We start from the raw sequence: 19,367 nt of genomic DNA on the forward strand, positions 1-19,367 counted from the left end.
ATTATTTTATTTTGAATTTGTGGGAGTAATTCATATAGGGCAATAATCACGTGCTCACAGCTGCCCCTCTTTGCTCGAAAACATAAAGAATTTTCGTGCAAAGATAAAGTGAGCGTATACGAGCGATTTTTCCTGTTTGAATACTCCGTGGGAAGCATTTTTGAAAGATTTGACCGCACCCTACTTTCAAGGTTGCCTACATATCCTTGGCTATAAAGGAATCAGGTCAGTGTAGTTCGAGAATGTTTGGTAGCTGGGACTACCATGAAGCTGTGATTTCACTGTTGCTACTGCCACTGCTTACTGAACTCCTTATTACACCATGTCAAAATAAAAAGAAGCTAGACTAGACTATGATGTATGCATTACAAGAATCCTATCTATATCTTCAAACTTGATCTTGCAGCTCTTATTGCCATGTTGATTTGTTGCCGACTTGAATTGTAATCTGAGATGTTTTCCTTTTCTTTAGGAGGACGCCTGATTGCTGAATTTGAACTGTATTCCTGTGCTCTCAAGGTGGGCGTCTGACTGCTGAACTTGAACTATATTCCCGTGCTCTCTAGGAGGGCTCCTTACTACTGAACTTGAATTGTATTCCCATGCTCTCCAGGTGGGCTCCTGACTGGTGAACTTGAATTGTATACTTGTGCTCTCCAGGTGGGCTCTTGACTGCTGAACTTGAATTGTATTTCCATGCTCTCTAGGTGGGCGTCTGATTGCTGAACTTGAATTGTATTCCCGTGCTCTCCAGGTGGGTGCCTGACTGCTGAACTTGAATTGTATTCCCGTGCTCTCCAGGTGGGCGCCTGATTGCTGAACTTGAATTGTATTCCCGTGCTCTCCAGGTGGGCGCCTCACTGCTGAACTTGAATTGTATTCCTGTTCTCTCCAGGTGGGCGCCTTACTACTAAACTTGAATTGTATTATTGTGCTCTTAAGGTGGGTGCCTGACTGCTGAACTTGAATTGTATTCCCGTGCTCTCCAGGTGGGCGCCTGACTGCTGAACTTGAACTGCTTTTGCCTGTTCTCCAAGTGGGTACCTGATTTCAACAAAAATAGAGAAAACAAAGAAATTTTTTTTGCCCCAATTTGGTAGTTGAGCACATATGTGAGTGTTAAACTGAATCATATTACCAAATATTACTAAGAATTTGAAAGCTAGGCCCCATTATCCAGGGGGTCCTGACAACTCTTAATTAAACGACAATTTTAAATCTAAGTTATATCTTCTAAAGGTGTGACTTTTGCTAAATCTTGTTATCTAAGAGGGTCTTAAACTACTCCCCATTATCCAGGAGGGTTCTAAAAATCAAAAGTCAAGTTTTATCTTAAGAGTGACAATTTTACGGCTAAATTATATTACCCTACAACATAGCTTACACTAAATCTTGTTGTCTAATGGAAGTCTTAAAGCTAAGTCCCATTATCCAGGAGGGTCTTGAAAACTCCTAATTGAATCCTATCTTAAACATGCACACTTTGAAACCAACTTATATTCCTTGGGGTACATTTATGCTAGATTTTGCTACTTATAATTTTTTTGATTTTTAAATTAGGTCCCATTTCCAGGAGGGTCCTGAAAATTTATGGTCAAACCTATTTGGTGCCTGCCTTTCCTTACGGAGGGTTTCTCCGAAAGAAATGAAATTTTCTGCCCCTGTTTCAGTCAAAGAAAAATCTTGTCAGTTTAAAAGTATGGTGGTTGGTTTGTGGCCTTGACTTTGAGGGCGTTTACTCCTTCACTTCCCATGATCACTTTGATTTCCACTCGAAGACCTTGTTTGTTCATTGACTAACCACTTTCTCTGTCACCCTTATCACAGAAAATACCTCTTCTCCGTTCAGACCCAATACCCTTTATTTGTTGCATTGCTCATAAACCGCCATTTACAAAACTTGTGTGTTTCACGTGAATCCCAAAGCATGTCAATTGCCACCCACTCAGTGTGTATGCTGTTCTTTCTTAACTTAAACCACTAGATTTGTCCTTGAGGTCTATTGCTCATTCACTTGCCATGATAACTTTGATTTCTATTTGGAAGACCTTGCTTGTCACTGGTTGACCACTTTCTTTGTCAATCTTATCACAGAAAATACCTTTGATCTATTCACCCTAACCCTCCATTTGTTGCATTCTTCATGAATTGATATATACCAAGCCTTTGTATTTCACAAGGACCCCAGAGCATGTTGATTGTTACCAACTCAATGCGCTTGTTGTTCTTTCCTAACTTATGACACTTTGATGTGCTGGACAGATCCCGTTTTGTGCAACTAGACAGCTGGTGGCAAATTTTGAAATCATTTCTCACTTGTTATGACCAAACTGACTCGGAAAGAGGAAGTAAACAAGACAAAAGGAACAAAGTAAAGGACAATGGAAAGAGATGATTCCTAACAAGAAAACTACAAAGTAGCAACCTATCAGATGTGGATACCAACTCTAATGACCATGACATGCACCTATGGCCGATTCTGTCAAGCAAGTCTGATGTTCAACTCCTGTTATACCCCAAACTGTGAAACTGGGCTTCAATGCTCTGATTATCCAATCTGATTCACAATCCTTTTTCGACTTGTAGTGCCCGAAGGGTTTTCCCATCAAGCCTCTCTCATTTTGTTCTTTCTCTCAACTTGCAATCGCCTCAAGGTGCCCGTGAAGGTTTTCACCAATAAGACTCTCTCATTTTCATTATTTTTACTGCTTGGACCGGAGTGTTGCCCCTGACATGAATCACCTCTATTTGCTCGACGTGGCATCTCTCGAAGAATGATCAGAAATTTTTTTTTAGATCGTAATGCGGGCTTTTGGATGGGGTTAGAAAGAAAGGGTATCAAAGGCTCAAAACAATTCACATGGGTTTAAAATTAAAACTTTTGAAACCAGATTTCTTACAACAATCACAACTTTTGCCCCAGTTTCCTGCTTGGGGACTTTCGGATTTTTATTTTGATAGGACCGAACCGTGAGGCTGCTTACGTATCCTTAAAAGGAATCAGGTTGAATGTAGTTCATGTCATAGAAATTACTTTGTTGTTGTGATTTTTCTTTTCTTTTTCTTCCTCTTCCTCTTCTTTTCTTTTCTTTCTTCCTTTTCTCTTTTTGTTGTTTTGTTGTTTTTTTTTCTTCTCTTTTTCTTCTTTTTTTTCTTTTCTTCTTCCTCTTTTTTTCTTCTCTCCCTTTTCATTCTTTTCTTTTCTCCTTTTCCTTTACTTATCTTTCACGCTTGTGTTTCTGATCTTTGCTACCGATTCCGAAAGAGGGGTATGAAAGAAAATAAACAAGGCTCAAAGGGATAAGAAGGATAAGGTGTTTAGATAGCAGAACAAAATGCCTTCGTCATTCCAATCTTCAAAATATGCCAAGTACAAACAACACAGTTAAGCAAACCAAGGAAAACATTTGTAACATCTTTTGATTGCGCTAGACTTGATAACCATATCCACACATTTTCCCTCTACATCTGTTAAATACAAAGCACCATTGGATATCACTCTCATTACCACGAACGACCCCGACCAATTTGGGGCAAATTTGCCTTTAGCTTCAACCTGATATGGCAAGATGCATTTTAATAGTGTTTCTTTATATTCTATCTGCCCCAATTTCACACAATTCGGGCTTGAAGTGATCTCAAAATGCCTTTACTCATTTCCCTCAAATGCCCATACATCTTCAATATTGTTTCATTGCTTTGTAATTAAACTGACTTTTAAAACCAGGTTGAGAATTACGCGTGCTTGTCGTGTCACTAGAGTCAATAGAAAAACAACTATGAAAAGAAAAGAGAACTAAACGAAAATGACTAGAAATCACTGAAAACAGAAAATTTCATTAGACAGATGGTGAAAGGGTTTGGACAACAAAACAAGCAAACTAAACTGGGGTTACAAACCTAGAACAAACCTAGACAACAATAAACGGGCTACTATGACTAAACAAACTAGGCAAAATAAAATGATAGAAGGGTTTGAGTCACAAGACAATATCCGGATTACAATCCTGAAATAACCCGGACAGCAAAAATGACAACAAATAAACTACCAAAACTCCTCCCTGGCTAACCGATAAAAAAGCGTCCTTCCAATCATCAAACTCAACATCTTAGCCACTGAATTCTGCATCAACAATACTAGGACCTTCGCAAGTCTCCATCACATTGTTCTTAATAGATTGTCTTTGGGTTCTCTTTGCCTACTCGTTCTTAGGATCAACCTCTGATAGCGTTGAAAGCTTCGTAGCACGTGGACCTTCGAGGATCCTAGAAGAATTCTCACATTCCTTTTCAAAATAAATCATACCCACCATATTCGTCTCATTATGCATAGGTGACGGACTTTGTCTAGTGTATGTTGCATTTGGATTTTGCACGATAATGTCGCTTGCATCAATAAGCTTTTGAATTGAATTCTTCAGATTCCAACACTTCTCTATGTCATGCCCCGGGGCATCTAAGCAATATGCGCACCTTTGAGAAAAATCAAACTTCTTTGGAAGAGGGTTTGACATTTTTATCTGGATCGGCTTCAACATGTCCAATTTCCTTAACCTTTGGAACACACTGGCATATGACTCTCCCAATGGAGTGAAGGTTTTCTTCTTCTGCAATCTCTCGTTCTTAAATGCCTGATTGGGTCGGAAACCTGATCCAGAGGGATTTTGGTAGGCTCGAGGGAGTGGGTAGGCATTTTGGGGAGTAGGGTACTTGGAAAGTGATGTACGACTTTGGGAGTTCTATGGAGAGAAGTAGCATTGGAGGGTCATCTAGGGCACAAAGATATCCACAGGGACGATGTCGAGGCTGGAAGTACTGAGCAAGAAGGCCCATCGGATCATCTTTTTTGTTTCTCTTTCTTCCACCCAAGCTTACTGGGATGTTCTGAATGTCTGTCGAACAACTCATGATTTTGCCAGACTTGATTCCCTTTTCTACTAGCTCCCCTATTTTTAACACATCATTGAAAGGTTTACCCAAGGTCGGAATCAAATGACTGAAGTAGGTGGGCCCCTGAGCTTGTAAGAAAAGCTCAACCATTTCTTCTTCACCAATCAAGGTACTGACTCGAGCAGCTTGCTCCCTCCACTTGAGCCCAAACTCCCTAAAGCTTTCCTCCGGCTTCTTTTCCATTTTAGATAGGGAGGAGAGGTCTAGGTAATGCCTAATTTATATGGAAAGTGTTGAACAAAATCTTGAGCTATGTCACCCAATGTAGGCCAGTTCTCGACATCTTGAAAATTATGCCACTCCAAAGCTGCCCTAATCAGGCTCTTACAGAAATATGCCATCAACAAGTCATCTTTCTCTCCAACACTTCTCATTTCACTTCAATAAACCCTGAGGTGGGCTACCGGATCTCCACACCCATCATACAAGTTAAATTTTGGCACTTTAAACCCACGGGCAGGCGAACGTCAGGGGACACAGACAATTCTTTGCAAGCCATGTTACCCTGGTCTCCCATTCATTGCTTGTTGTTTAAGGATTGTTCTATGCCTTTTAGCTTCCTGGGTATCTCATCTCGCCCTTCTCTTCCTATGAACTTTTCATTTTCAACATGAGGCTCATCCCGCAGGCCCTACTTGTATCAGTTGGGAACCTTGTAGGCAACCTTTGAGGGGTAATATCGAGCATCATGAGCTTTGAGTGGGTGTTCATTATCGGGGATAGTGGATGTGACATGAGGGCGATTTTGGGGAGAGGTAATTGGAGGATGAGTGATGAAGCTACTAGGACGGTTAGGAAAGCTGTGATAAGTGGGTGGATCTGGAGAGTATGGAGGATCATCTGGCTTTGTGCCCGGAGTTTGGATAAAGGCAGCATCTAGAAAGCTAGGTGGTGGCGGGTTTGGTGCCTTCCTAGTCATCCAGGCCTGATACATGCCCGTCATGTATTGTCTTAACATCCTTACCTCATTAGCCAACCCAGCGTCCTGTTCAACCAACTACTTTCGGGCACCGGTATCAACAACCCAATTTTGTTGTTGTCCGCCATTGCCTTTTGAATTTATGTTGCAGAGAGGAGTTACTACTTAGTGAACCACAAACCAACCACCTTTCTGTACTGAATTGTCAACAACAAACTTGTTAGTGATTAGAACTTAACAGATAGGCAACCGCACATTTGGGGAATGAATGCACCTAAGTAGTTAACCGTTTCTATTATGCATTTGATCGGTTGCTTGCGTCATCCCAGCTTTTCCTTATTTCCCAGCTTTTCCTTATTTACATTTGCAACTTCTTCTCATTTCCTTTCACTCATGCCTTTCTCTGCTTGATTTCTCTTTGTTTTTATCCCTTTTATTTCTCTCTCTTGTTTTGCCATTGTTTCCTCCCCACGATTTCTTATTTTTTTTCTCTATTTTATTTTCTTTTTTTTCTTCTTTGTTTTACTCTTTTTTTTTCTCTTTTTTTCTCTCTTCTCTTTTTCTCTTTTCTTTCTTTTGGTTATGGTCGAATCCTATGAAGATTTCCTACGTATCATGATCCCGCATGAATCATACCGAGCGTAGTTCTAGGGGATAAGTATAAAAATAATAAAATATTTTTTGGGATTTTCAAATTTTCATAAAACGCAAATGTTTTGATTACAACGACTAATGAATCTAATAGATTCAAAAAGAACTAACAGACTCTGATGAAAAGACAAAAATACAAACTCAATAACAAACTAACATACTCCAACAGAAAGAACATACAAACTCGAAAACAAACTGACAGACTCTAGCAGAAAGAAAATACAGACTCAAGTAAAAATCACGAATACATCAGTGCCTCAACTACTCCTGGGGCCCGTGGGACATCATTCGGTCTCGCCGCGGGCCGACGTGCTAAATCCCCTTAGAGGTGGTAGAGATCTTCCATTATCCGGCGGACAAAGGTCATCAAGGTGGCAAAGAACATGGATCTAGTCATATCCTCACAACTACTGCACTTCATCGCGATGTAGTCGGCGATCCTTCTAACTCTCTCTCTCTCTCTCTCTCTCTCTCTCTCTCTTATGACACCCTTTTCTTGCAACAAACGGCCAATCTGCTGGGCCCTAGCTTCCAAAGTTTGTTCGGCTACTTGATTCTACTCTTGAAGTTGTTGCAAATCTCTTTCTAAATGTGCCATTGCTGTATAACAATGTTCTCTTTTAGTCTTGAAGTCTTTCGCCTGTTTGATCATTTTGTTCTCAATGGTGATGACCCTTTTCTTTAACCCCGCAACCTCATTGTCATACTTTTCTTCTAATTGTTTAACCAGGTGCGCTCGTTCCTCCGCATTTTTAGACAATTGCCTTTGAGCCCTAGCTATTTCACCCTCTACTTTGTTCAGATCAAAACTATATTCACCCACTTTCTGCCTCATGTTATCTATAAGTTTTCACCTTTGGCACTTCTGGTGGGATTTTCTGCTGCTATTTTCATTTTCTGAATCTAGGCTTGAAGGGCCTCATTTTCTTTGGCTAGCTTTTTCTTTTCACCCTCATCCGCCGTGGCTTGCAAGCTATTCTCGAATTGAAGTTCTTTGACTTGCTTTTCCAGCTTTCCTATTGTTGCCCTGTACTCATTCTCCTTGGCCAACCAAGCCCACTGTTCTTGCGACGCCTCAACGAATTCCTGAATGTGAGACTTTTTGGCTGGTCTTTTTGGTTCGGCCCTTGCAGTGTTCTTCTTTCTATACCAGGCAAAATAGGCAGTTGAGACCTCACCTCTAGATAGGTCACGCACTCGAGTGTTCGCTGTCAAATACTGGCACTCGTTCCAAATAGAACGAACTGTTTCTTCATGAAATTGGCCGTCGGAGCTTACCTCTACCACATAAACACTAAGATCTTCATCTGGGTGATCACCTGACACCTTCCCAACTGTCTCATCACCCGGTAGGGAGCGTAAGGCTGAATACCTCGAAGACCCACTAGGAGGAAGTAAGGACCAGTGGTGGGCATATATACAATTTCTTCAACAGGAAGCCAACCCAGTATCCATTCTATTTGCCTCGCAGTGATGGAGCGAAGGTGGGATACCCAATCTCCAAACCCCTCTGGTAACTTGAACCCTGAAATCCTTGTGTCGAACTCTTCAATGCAATGTTTCTCTGCAGACCCATAACTCATATACTGAGGGTGGTGATACAGGTGTTTGATCATCTACATTTGTAGTAGCAAATTGCATCCCTCGAAGAAATCTGCCCAGCTTTACAAGCTGTGAAAGCTTAGTATATCTCAGATACTATCATGGGGGCAAGGGTGCTCTTGGCATTGGTAATCAAGACTTTGACAACTCCAGCCACCCGCAGATCGATATTCCCATCTTTCTGGGGAAACACCACGAGGCCTAAGAAAGATACCATGAAAGCGAAACGCCTGTGCTCATCCCATTTTGCTCGGTTCCCTTTGCTACAAACCCCGCTTTTCGGGTTGTTGAATCCTCCTACATGCCCGTACCTCTAGTATACAAAATGTAAAGTTGAAAAACCGTCCTCCAACTCGGATTACGGGACCCCCTTGCTTATCTTTAGCAAATCCATGAATTTGTGAGAGTTAACAGCTCTTGGAGCGATCAGATACTTATGCCTCAGACCTTCAGTACTTCCCATATAACCTACTATCTCTTCCAAAGTGGGTGTGAGTTCAAAATTCGAGAAATGCAAGACGTTGTGAGCTGGGTCCCAAAACGTAACCAACGCCTTTATGATGTCTCCTCTAGGCCTTATCTTCATCAACCCGGTGAGACCTCAGAAATGTAGATTGACCTTATCTTGCTCTGACTTACCTAGATCCTCCCACCACATATGCAACTCCAAAGGGATCTTATTCATGACTATTATTGGCAAACTTTGACTCGTGCTCATTCTGAACATTTTATTAGGGTGATTAAGCAAAATCAAGACTCACTTGACTCAAAACAAAGTTAACACTATTTTTCTCTCTTTTCTTTTTTTTTTTCAAATTTTCATTTCAAAATAAAAACCTGGCTTTACAAATACGGCCTTTCAACACTTCCGGGGAGAAGATTTTAAGGTTGTGCTTGCTAACCAGCCAAAATGTCAAAAAAAAAAGACCAAAGGTGGTTGTTCTTGCAAAAACAGCCTTCTGGCGTCCTTTTGGGGACATTCGACTAGTTTAAACAAGAATGGCTTCACCTTACTTATTTCCAAATAAAAATAAAATTTTTGTTCTTTTTGGGCTATTTTTGCAAAAAAGGAAGCTGGCCCCGATGGGGGTTGCCTACGTATCCCACATCCGGTGAGAATCAAACTGGGGTAGTTCAGGCAATTTTGACAAAACAAAAAATCAACTTTTTTTCTCTTTTTCCTTGAAAACAATAAAAATTCTCTTTTTGTTTTTTTTTTCAAAATTTCAGCAGAGTTTCAGTATTTTTTGGGACATTGGTTTTCAAAACAGGTAATTACCTCCCTTAGCCCTCACATTGCTATTTTCTATTCCAAACTCTCTCTTTTTATTCAAAAGCCGGTCAGCATGCAAATTCGAAGCAAATAAATGCACAAGTAGTAAGTAAGATGCATCAGGATGGTCTTTTTCATTTTTGGGTACACCTGTCCTAGACAGACCCAACCCCTGTGTTGAGTCTCCAGAGTCAAAAAGCACATGATGCAAACAAACGTTCCTACTAGGGATCCGGCATGAGGTCTTGTTATACTAGGTTTAAAACCTGGTTTTATTTGTTCAAGACCTGGCTTACCCGAGCGGACAACTCGAGCCGAGGGGGGGCAGCGTACCGGTAACCAAAAGATCATTCGGCTTTGCAACTTGTCCGAACCTCGTTCTATTTGGGATATGACACTAACAGAAAGAAGTCACGACCAGCATGCACTCCTCAGGAGAGAGAAGAGAGGGGTTTCGTACCAGTTTATATATACAATTCAGATAATATCAAAGCGGTAAAAGCTACACTTAGCACATTAGGCCCAAACATGTAATAAAATCAGATAATAAAAGAAGCCAAATACAACAATAGTGGGCAAAGGGATCGATTGGTCAAGTAAAGGCATAGAGGGCTTCGAATTAGCTTTATAAAACTTGGGAATTGGATTCACTCAACCTGCTTTAAATAATCCGATGCTTGCAAGTTTAAGGACTCGATCTAGAGTCCTGCCTCCTACTGGTGCCTCCCGATGGGGAACAAACCTAGAACCACTGGTTCAGGGTTCAAGAACCCAGAACCACTGGCCCCAATGACATTGCACATATGACTTAATTTACAATTACCTCAAACGAACTCAATGCTTAATCCACCCAATTCAAATGACCACAAGTTAATTTAAAACTAAACTATGGCTTCTGTTTATCATGAAATCATATTGGTAATGTAAACGTGAATTGACAAACTGAGCCAGCATGAAAGAAAACTTGGTTTAATTTGTGATTCCTAATGATCCATATGCTTTCGACTCAAACTTACAACCAGACCTTTGCATGTTCAACAAAGCCAAACTTCATTTTTCAAGCAAATGCATCTACTTAATTATTAAGCATCAACGAACGTGCACCAATTAGAATATCAGTCCTAAGACTTCAGTTTCAAGAATAAATAATCACCCTTTTCAATTGAATACACCTCAACCCTTTAAAAACCCACATGATAACTTAAGAGTTGAAAGCAACAGAGTTTAACCACATGAATGAATACATTTATACAATTAGATATGGATAGCAAAACCAATAGTCCACATACACAAAATGGTCTCAAATGTTCTGAAGTACTTACACCTCAATAGACTATTAGACCTCATGTTTCCCATTAAGACAGGATGCAGCATGGATTTTCTAGGAAACATTACATTACTACTATATCAAAAAAGAACAGGTAAGCTAATCATTGTTACACTACAACACTAACTTCAGAAATACTAAGAAATAACTAACATTTATGATTAAGGGAACAATATTCATTTATAGAATCTTCAAGCAATTACAACTTTCACACTTGCATCTCATCTTTCATAGAGTCAGGGAATACCTGGAAAGAAAAATAACAGAGGGAGTGAGAGTAGTAGCGGTAAACAGCACAGCATATGACCTCAGATTCAATCACTTGAAAGAGTGAAATTAACCCAAGATGAAACCAATAAAACAGTGTTCAACCAGCAAAAATTTTAAGCTAAAACTCTTTCCATGACTCAAATTCAGATCAATTCAAACCCCAGAATCAGACACCATTTCAGAAATCAAAAACTCAAAAATCAAAGAATATGTTAAATGGAATAGTGATTTATTTTGGAAATCTAGCCGGTTTTTGTCTTTTCTCTATTTTTTATCTCTTAATCTATGAAGTTCTTATCTACTAAACTCTTCCTTGAATGGAAAGGAAATGAGCCTTTATAGGCAAGGCAATAGGGCAACAATAGAGAAATTAGATTTTCATTTCAGCCCTTCCCCAATTTTCATTTAAGCTTAACTAACCTTAGTTAATTATCATATTTACAAGACAGTCCCCCTCCCCAGCTTCTAGGAAGCTTCCTTTTTAGTTACACTAAAGATTCCTCAAGCCAAATTCCTAAACTAACCTCCATACCCTTGACATTTACCATTAAAACCAACTGGGTCAAGCTAACCCAAATACCCAGCCAACCTGGGTTTTACCAAATAAGTTCTTCCCCTTTTCCTTTGGGCCTCGGATCAACAAGGCCCAAACCAAAATCAAACTCAAAAGACTAATGGGTTAAAGGAAATTACCCCCCCCCCCCACAGACTCAGAATTTACTTAAACAAGAGAGAAACATAATGATATAAAGACGACGGAACTAATAAACTTAAAACAAACATGAAACAATAACTCTCAAGTTTTAAGCATGCAGGCATAGCTGACTTAGAACGAGGAAGAAAATAATAGAGAGCAGAAGAGATGGAGCAAATAGGGCATGAACTGCAACTGAACGACTAAGAGAAATAGAAGAAGGATCTGAAATACCTTTTTGCAAATGGACGAACTTGAAAAAACTCAAGCGGTCTTCGATTTGACCCAAAATCGGCATCAATCGAGTGTTCTCGTCGAGAACAAGCGACCAATGGCAACTTCAGCCCTAATCGTTCTCTGAAGCTCGAAGATTTGGGGAGATTTTATCTTTCTTCTTTTCCTTCTTTTAGATCTGGAATTGACCCGATTTGGTGAGAATTTGAGGAATTATGGTGATAGCTTAGGGGTCAAGGGTGAGTGGGTGTTGTGGAGGAAGAGTTTGGGGTGATTTGGAGCTGGAACACTGTAACAATGGCGGATTAGGGCTTTGTTACAGAAGAGACGAAATGTCTAGGGATTTGGAGTGAACTGAGTGTCTCTGAGGTTTTTCAGACATTTTTAATGAGGAAGAGAGACAGTTCTGGGGCTGTTGGATGAAACAAATTGAAAGTCCCAAATTTGCCGAGTTAAAGCGGTGTCGTTTGGTTGGGAGACGAAATTGGACCGGGTATTGGGAGAATCGGGCTGGATTTTGAACGGGTGAAAGGGCATTGGGCTTGGGAGTTAAATTAAAACAGCCCAAAAAACTGAACTGTCATTTCTTTTTATATCTCCTTTCAATTTTCTTCATTCTAATTTTTCTCTTTTTTTTCAACATTAAGTTAAAATCTTAATTAATCCCTAGAACCTAATTAACCTAAAAAAACACTAATTAAACCTAAATGATAATTATCACAATTAATTTAAAAACAAATTAAAAGAAAAACTACACAAAAGTCAAAATTAATATTACAAAGTGCAAATTAAACTATTTGTGATTTTTTTTCATTTTTATAAAACAACTAATTTACTAATTAATTCTAAAATGTAGAATTAAATCCTAAATGCAAATGCGACGTATTTTTTTGTATTTTTCATTGGTTAAACAAAATTAAGATGCACAGACAATATGCAAATAGTAACAAAATAATGCCACAAAAATTCACAAAATTACAAATAATAGAAAATTATTTTATTTTGAATTTATGGGAGTAATTCATATAGGGCAAAAATCACGTGCTCACACCTGCCAAGTACGCTATTGAACAATTCAAACCAATCAAATAGCACATTCGGGACATCTCAACCTCAGAAATTAACTCCTTCGGATAACTACTTTCAGGCCAACTTACTCACTATGACTAAAAAGTTTAATAAAGTCGCATATCCATCATGAAACATGTGCCCTCACCAAAAAATCGATTAAGATAGTATGCACACTCAAATAAAATTTGAACGTAATTTAAGGACTTCAAAACATTAGAAGAATTCTCTGACTCTCTCAATGAAGTTAACATGTGCACAAAAGGTACCATATGCTTTCCCTTAATGTAAATCTCTACTAATATAGGCTTGCTCGATCTCAAATCAATTAGGACTTTTCATGGTTATAATGTGGGCTAAAGGATGGGTAGGATATATTTAGGAATAGTAGTTGTGACGACCCAAAGGGTCATCACCGGTTTTCTCCCTTTTACCGTGCTTCCGAGGCCTTGAAAACCTCACATTTAGTTACCTCGATTTGTGTGCACAGTCCAGACGCGTAGCCGGGAAAGCTTATGTGTTAAATTATGTGCAATTGATAAATTGTGGCTTTAAAATGGTTAAAAGTTGACTTTGGTCAATATTTTGGTTAAACAGATCCGGACCCGTGATTTGATGGTCTCGGAGAGTCCGTAGAAAAATATGGGACTCAGGCGTATTCCCGGAATAGAAATCCGAGGTCCCGAGCCCGAGAAATAAATTTTTGAAAGAAATTATTTTCTGAAATTTAATATGAAAATTTGAAATGAAGATTTATTAGAACGTGTTGGTATCGGGCCCATATTTTGGTTTCGGTGCCCGGTACAGGTCTTATATGTGTATTAAGATGTTTCTGTGAAATTTGGCTAAAATCGGACGTCATTTGACGTGTTTCGGACCTAAAACTATAAGTTTGAAAGTTTATAAAGTTTGATGAAAAAGTGATGATTTTGAGGTTTGATTCCTCGTTTATGATGTTATTTTGGTGATTTCATGGTTAAGTTCGAAGGATGTTGTTGAGTTAGCGTGTGTGTTTAGTTAGGAGCGTCGAGGGCTCGGGAGTGTTTCGGAGGTGTTTCGGAGTGGTTTTGGCCTTAGAAAAATTGCAGAAGTTTCAGTTATGATGTTTTGGTATCCAGTTCTATGCGATCGCATAAGTTGCATTGCGATCGCATAGAGTAATCCTTCAGGTGCCACAAATTTGTTCTACGCGATCGCATAGCTTAGCCAGATCCTTCAATGCGAACGCAACCTTAATCCGTGTTCGCGTTTCATTAAGTCCAAACCTGGAATGCACAGCCTTTTCTTCTATGCATTCGCAGCAGCCCTTCCGCGATCACAATGACTAGCTCCCCCTTACCCTATGCGATCGCACTACCTTCTTTGCGATCGCATAGGATTTTGCCCAGTCCTTTAAAAGTCCCAAAATAGAACACTTACGAGAAATTCCCCATTTTTCACAAATCCTCTCTTCTTCAAAGCTCTTGGACGATTCTTGGAGCATTTCTTCACCAAAGTTTCTTGGGTAAGTGTTTCTTAACTCGTTTTCTTCATTTTCCATCAATATCATTTGAATTCCTAGGCCTAAAACATGTGAAAATAGGTAGAAAATTAGAGAATTGGGTAGGGTTAGAGCTTTTAATTTTTTCTTGAATTAGACCTCGTTTTGGGGTCGAACTTGAAAGCAAATTATATATTCGGGCTCGTGGGTAGCAAATTGTTTGAACCTTGTGTTTTGACCAAGTGGTCCTGGGGTCGATTTTTGGAATTTTAGGAAGAAAGGTTGGGAATCTATATTTAGGCATTGGGTTTGATTTGTTTAGCTTATATTGATATTATAAAGTCGTTATTGCATAGATTTGACTGAGTTGGAGCCGAATTCGAGAGGGAAGGCGATTGTTGTGGATTGATTCGGCCGTGGAAGTTGAGGTAAGTGTTCGGTCTAACCTTAGCTTGAGGGATTAGGAGTTGAGTTATAATTGCTACTTGTTATGTGTTGAGTGCGACGTTTGGGCATGGTGACGAGTATCCATATGTTGGTGTCGAGCATGACCGTGGGTCTTAAATTGATAATTGTGTATTTTTAATTGGTTCTATGAAAGACTTGTTTCATGAGCCTTGATACTGAGTATTGGTTTTTAACTATGCTAAGTAGAAATTGAATAGGATTGGTTATAGCTGGATCTCCCTTGCCGGGATAGTTAATTTAATATTCCTTTTTCCCTTGCCGGGATTATATTGTGTAATGTGTTGAAAGAAATGGGAGCGGGTGGTATGCCTACCACAAATGATAATGAAATGGGAGCGGGTGGTACGCCTACCACAAATGATATTGAAATGGGAGCGAGTGGTAATCCTACCACAAATGATATTGAAATGGGAACGGGTGGTATGCCTACCACAAATGATATTGAAATGGGAACGAGTGGTACGCCTACCACAAATGATATTGAAATGGGAGCGAGAGGTACGCCTACCACAAATGATATTGAAATGGGAGCGAGTGGTACGCCTACCACAAATGACATTGAAATGGGAGCGAGTGGTACGCCTACCACAAGATATTGATTGAAATGGGAACGGGTGGTACGCCTACCACGAAATATGATGAAATGGGATCGGGTTGCATGCCTCCAACAAGATGAATTGAACATGAAAGTTGTCTTATTTCCTTTATTCTGTGTTAGAAGCTAGATTGTAGATGTTTACTCTTTTATCTCTGATATTTTATTTTTATTTGTTGTCCCCAGAGCATGTTTACCCTCCCCAGTTTACTTGTTATTACCTGCTATTTCTTTTCCGTATATTATATAACTGCCCAGGTTTATCTGGAGTCTAGTCCTAGCCTCGTCACTACCTCGCCGGGGTTAGGCTAGACACTTACCAGCACATGGGGTCGGCTGTGATGATGTTACACTCTGTGCATCTTTTTGCACAAATCACCGTACTGGAGTAGGAGCTTTTGGACAGCTGTAGGAGCATTGGGAGCTGAATTTAATCCAGAGATTTCCGAGGTAGCCTTGCTGACGTCCGCATGGCCCGGAGTCTCTCTTATCATTGTTTTTCGTTTGATTTCCTTTGTATCAGATCAGACAGTACTGTATTTTATTCAGACTTTGTATTTAGCATTCTGTAGAAGTTCGTGAGTTAGTGACACCAGATCCGGGTAGAGGTGTATTTGAGCTTCCGTACTTGGTTTTAGTTATTTATGTTTTGAGTCTTCCGCTTTGTATTAATTGTCTCGTCTTTCTTTATATTGTTGATGTTGTTAAGAGAAGTATCAAATTAATTGGCTTGCCTAGCTCCTATTAGTAGGCGCCATCACGACTCCCGATGGTGGAAAAATTCGGGTCGTGATAAGTTGGTATTAGAGCACTAGGTTACTTAGGTCTCACAACTCACGGACAAGCTCGGTAGAGTCTGAGGGATCAGTATGAATACGTTTATATTTATCCCGCAGAGGCTACTGAGTTAGGAAAACTTCACATCTGTTCTTTCTTGTCGTGCGGTTCTGTTTCCTCAATACTGATTGAATTTCTACTCTATCCTATAGCGAATGGTGAGGTCACGTACCGCTTCTTCAGCCAAACAACAGCATAGACCGGTGTTAGATCAGTGACGTCTTTGGAGGCTTTACGAAGATTGGACAGATTCACCAAGCCCTTCACTATTACATTCAGCGGTGCATCTACTGAGGGTCCCCGGATTATCTAGACCACTATCATGAGGTTCTCAGGAATATGGGGATCAGGGAGACCAATGAGGTTGATTTTGCTACTTTTCGTTTGCCTGGATCTACCGAGACCTGTTGGAAAGATTATTGATTGGCTATACCAGTTAAATCATCAGCCTCGACTTGGGAGTAGTTTTCAGAGTTATTTATGGAGAAGTTTCTCCCTGTTGAGAGAGGCCTATCGGAGACAGTTCGAGCATCTCCAGCTTCTATGATTGTTACTCAATAAGAGACCAGATTTATCGACTTGGCTCATCATGCTCTTATCATGCTTCCCACTGAGAGAGGGAGTGAAGAGGTTCATTGACGGACGCGTCCAGCCGCAGAGTTAATTGGCCCCGTCATTCAGGCAGATTTAGTGGTACCTCGTTTGGAGGTAGAGATTCGTATGGTAGAGGCCATCCTCCTAGGCCCTTTCAGTCAGCTCTCCAGGTCACTCATGGTACTCCAGGTGGTAGTGGTTCTCAGCCATATTATGCTGAGCAGCAGTCCTTCAGTGCACCACCAGCTCCCATCAGTGCACCCCTACTTCAGAGCTTCAGGGGAGGACATTCAGGTCGACAGGTCCAGCAGTCTCTGCAGCCGAGGGCTTGTTATGGTTGTGGTGACCAGAGTCACATTGTTAGATTTTTCCCTCGAGCTTCGAGTAGTTCTCAGCAGTATGGTCCTCGTCCTATAATTCAGGCACCAGTTGCTCCACAACCTGCCCAACCAGCTAGAGGCAGGGGTAGAGGACGTAGAGGTGGAGGTAGAGGTCATAGAGGTGGAGCTCAGACCGCCGGAGGTAGGGGTCAGCTAGCAGCCGATCGTCCTAGGGATGTGATTCAGGGAGGTGGGGCCTAGCCCCGATGTTATGCTTTGCCAGCCAGGCCAGAGGTTGAGTCATGTGATGCTATTATTACAGGTACTATTTTGGTCTGTGATAGAGATGCTTCAGTGCTATTTGACCCTGGATCTACGTATTCATATGTGTCGTCCTCTTTTTCACCCTACTTGGTTATGCCTAATGAGGCCTTAACTATTCCTGTATATGTATCTACACCAGTGGGTGGTTTTATAGTGGTTGATCGGGTTCATCGTTCATGTGTTGTGGTCTTTAGGGGTCTTGAGACCCGTGTTGATTTGTTGCTCTTAGATATGGTGGATTTCGACGTTATATTAGGGATGGATTGGTTGTCCCCATATCATGTGATCTTGGATTGTCATGCCAAGACTGTGACTTTAGCCTTATTGGATTTGCCCCGTTTAGAGTGGAGAGGGACTCCTGGTCATTCTACCCGCAGTCTTATTCCGTATGTGAAGGCTCGACATATGGTCGAGAAGGGGTGTTTGGCCTACTTGGCTTATGTTCGTGATTCCAGTGCTGAGATTCCCTTTATTGATTCTGTGCCCATGGTTCGTGAGTTTCCTAAGGTTTTCCCATCAGACTTGCCAAGGATGCCACCTGATAGGGATATTGATTTCTGCATCGATTTGGCTCCGGGCACTCAGCCCATTTCTATTCTACCATATCGCATGGCCCCGCCAGAGTTGAAAGAGTTGAAGGAGCAATTGCAAGACTTGCTTGAGAAGGGTTTCATTAGACCCAGCTTTCCGCTGTGGAGTGCGCCGGTGTTGTTTGTTAAGAAAAAGGATGGTTCGATGAGAATGTGCATTGATTACTGGCAATTGAACAAGGTTACAATTAAGAATAAGTATCCACTGCGAGGGTTGATGATTTGTTCGATCAGCTTCAGGGTGCCATGGTATTTTCAAAGATTGACTTGAGATCTGGCTACCATCAGTTGAGGATTAGGGCATCCGATGTCTCTAAGACAGCATTCCGCACTCGGTACGGGCATTACGAGTTCTTGGTTATGTCATTTGGGTTGACCAATTCCCCAGCAACCTTTATCGATTTGATGAACCGAGTGTTCAAGCCTTATTTGGACTCGTTCGTGATAGTCTTCATTGATGATATTTTGATATATTCCTGCAGTCGGGAGGAGCACGAGCAGCATCTTAGAGTGGCTCTTCAGACCTTGAGGGGTAGTCAGTTATACGATAAGTTCTCCAAGTGGGAGTTTTGGTTGAGCTCAATTGCATTTCTGGGTCATGTTGTATTAGCAGAGGGTATTCAGGTTGATCCGAAGAAGATTGAGGCAGTCAAGAACTGGTCTAGACCAGCATCAGCCACAGAGATTTGGAGTTTCTTGGGATTGGCAGGCTACTATCGTTGGTTCGTAGAGGGGTTCTCATCTATTGCAGCCCCGATGCCCAAGTTGACCCAGAAGGGGCCCCAGTTCATATGGTCGGGTGAGTGTGAGGCGAACTTTCAGAAGCTCAAGATAGCTCTGACTATGGCACCGATATTGGTTTTGCCCACAAGTTCAGGGCCTTATATAGTCTATTGTGATGCATCTCGTATTGGACTTGGTGTAGTGTTGATACAGGATGGCAAGGTCATTGCCTATGCTTCGAGGCAGTTGAAGATCCACGAGAAGAATTATCCGGTTCATGATCTTGATTAGGCAGCCATTGTTCACGCATTGAAGATTTGGAGGCACTATTTGTATGGCGTGGCGTGTGAGGTGTTCACGGATCATAAGAGTCTTCAATATTTGTTCAAGCAAAAGGAGTTGAATTTGAGGTAGAGAAGGTGGTTGGAGTTGTTAAAAGATTATTACA

General features: G+C 40.8%; 1 pseudogene; it reads right to left on the reverse strand.

Annotated features, from left to right (window-relative positions):
- LOC138886265 (probable indole-3-pyruvate monooxygenase YUCCA10) overlaps window positions 1-19,367 on the reverse strand; it is a 329,636-nt pseudogene that overhangs the window by 300,481 nt on the left and 9,788 nt on the right.

Source organism: Nicotiana sylvestris, chromosome 2, assembly GCF_000393655.2.
Source record: "Nicotiana sylvestris chromosome 2, ASM39365v2, whole genome shotgun sequence".
NCBI lineage: Eukaryota > Viridiplantae > Streptophyta > Magnoliopsida > Solanales > Solanaceae > Nicotiana > Nicotiana sylvestris.